The sequence below is a fragment of the Mercenaria mercenaria genome, chromosome 4 (genome assembly GCF_021730395.1).
Source record: "Mercenaria mercenaria strain notata chromosome 4, MADL_Memer_1, whole genome shotgun sequence".
In the NCBI taxonomy this organism is placed as follows: domain Eukaryota; kingdom Metazoa; phylum Mollusca; class Bivalvia; order Venerida; family Veneridae; genus Mercenaria; species Mercenaria mercenaria.
The window spans coordinates 37511131-37513903 of NC_069364.1; positions in this window are offsets into that span (position 1 = coordinate 37511131).

The following is a 2773-nucleotide window of genomic DNA, read 5'->3' on the forward strand; positions in this document are numbered from 1 at the left end:
TAGTTTGCAAATGCAAGAAAAACTAAGAACATAATTTATATAGTGCAAGCCCTGATAGGTATAAAGTTAAAGTTTATAAATAGAGGATATCAAATAAGTATATTTTCAGTACCTACTTTATTGGATGAGTTGAATAAGATGATATGTCTTGAGCCTTAGCAAGAATCATATTGTTTATTCAAATTCAATAAGTTATGTTGTTTACCAGTAATATTTTCATTATCACATACATAATATAATAGAAAAAAAATAGTTCCTTACATTGACTCTGATACTATAAAGAAGTAAGATATGAGAGTATGTTGGCAACTGAATCTTGAGCTTGGATAATACTTCTATTCCCAGCTTAATACTGTAAAGCAGAAATGTTTGGGAGTGTTTAATTTTCGCTATATTTGCGAGGTCCTTCACCTCGGGAACATTAATGTGCTTGTAAATATTAACCATTAGTATAATGTAAATCAAGCAAATATTGTCATTATACAAACCTTCCCCAACATATCAAATGAAAACGGCCATATTTTTTTTTTTACAAAAATTGGCTATGTTTAGTGTTTCCATAATAACTATAGGATAGTATAATTTTAAGATGAACAGAACAAACTACATAACTGTTTAATTTAGAAAGATACGATAAATTTTGTGTTTGCAGTGTGTATAATTAAACAAATCATTGACATCTCTGCCCCTAGATACAATTACATGTAAGACTATTTTCGTTACAGGTATAGATATAGCAAATATTACAGGTAATTATGTCTCCCCCCCCCCCCCCCCCCCCCCCCCCCCTTTGGGGGAGATATATTGTTTTTGCCCTGTCCATCCGTCTGTCCGCCCGTCCATACGTCACACTTCATTTCCGAGCAATAACTGGAGAACCATTTGACCTAGAACCTTCAAACTTCATAGGGTTGTAGGGCTGCTGGAGTAGACGACCCCTATTGTTTTTGGGGTCACTCCGTCAAAGGTCAAGGTCACAGGGGCCTGAACATTGAAAACCATTTCCGATCAATAACTAGAGAACCACTTGACCCAGAATGTTGAACCTCCATAGGATGTTTGGTCATGAAAAGTAGGTGACCCCTATTGATTTTGGGGTCACTCTGTCAAAGGTCAAGGTCACAGGGGCCTGAACATTGAAAACCATTTCCGATCAATAACTAGAGAACCACTTGACCCAGAATGTTGAAACTCCATAGGATGATTGGTTATAAAGAGTAGATGACCCCTATTGACTTTGGGGTCACTCCGTCAAAAGTCAAGGTCACAGGGGCCTGAACATTGAAAACCATTTCCGATCAATAACTAGAGAACCACTTGACCCAGAATGTTGAAACTTCATAGGATGATTGTTCATGAAGAGTAGATGACCCCTATTGATTTTGGGGTCACTCCATTAAAGTTCAAGGTCACAGGGTCCTGAACATTGAAAACCATATCCGATCAATAACTAGAGAACCACTTGACCCAGAATGTTGAAACATTATAGGATGATTGTACATGCAAAGTAGATGACCCCTATTGATTTTGGGGTTACTCCGTCAAAGGTCAAGGTCACAGGGGCCTGAACATTGAAAACCATTTCCGGTCAGTAACTTGAGAACCACTTGACCCAGAATGCTGAAACTTAATAGAAAAATTGATCATGCAGAGTAGATGATCCCTAACGATTTTGGGGTCACTCTGTTAAAGGTCAAGGTCACAGGGGCCCGAACATTGAAAACCATTTCCGGTCAGTAACTTGAGAACCACTTGACCCAGAATGATGAAACTTCATAGGATGATTGGTCATGCAAAGTAGATGACCCCTAATGATTTTGGGGGGTAACTCCACCAAAGGTCAAGGTCACAGGGGCCCAAACATTGAAAACCATTTCCGATCAATTACTAGAGAACCACTTGACCCAGAATGTTGAAACTTAATAGGATGATTGTACATGCAAAGTAGATGACCCCTATTGATTTTGGGGTCACTCCATTAAAGGTCAAGGTCACAGGGGCTCGAACATTGAAAACAATTTCCGGTCAGTAACTTGAGAACCACTTGATCCAGAATGATGAAACTTCATAGGATGATTGGTCATGCAAGGTAGATGACCCCTAACGATTTTGGGGTCAGTCTATTAAAGGTCAAGGTCACAGGGGCCTGAACATGGAAAACCATTTCCAATCAATAACTTGAAAACCTCTCGACCCAGAATGTTGAAACTTCATAGGATGATTGTTCATTCAGAGTAAATGACCCCTTTTGTTTTTGGGGTCACTCCGTTAAAGGTCAAGGTCACAGGGGCCTGAACAGTGATAACCAGTTCCAATCAATAACTTGAGAACCACTTGACCCAGACTGTTGAAACTTCATAGGATGATTGAACATGCAGAGTAGATGACCCCTATTGATTTTGGGGTCAGTCTATTAAGGTCAAGGTCACAGTGGCCTGTTCATTTAAAATCATTTTCTGGAAATAACTTGAGAACCACTTGACCTAGAATGTTGAAACTTAATAGGATGATTGGACATGCAGAGAAGATGACCCCTATTTATTTTGAGGTCACTTGACCAAAGGTCAAGGTCACAGGTGCCTGAACAGTGACTTGAGCACCACTAGGCCAGGAGTGTTGAAATTTAGCGGGATGACTGGACATGCCAACTAGATGTTCCCTATTGCAGCCAACCATCAGTGTCTCTTTGACTTTCGCTCCTGACCCCTATTGACTTCTTGCCTATAGGACTTTGCATTGGGGGAGACATGCACTTTTTTACAAAAGCATTTTC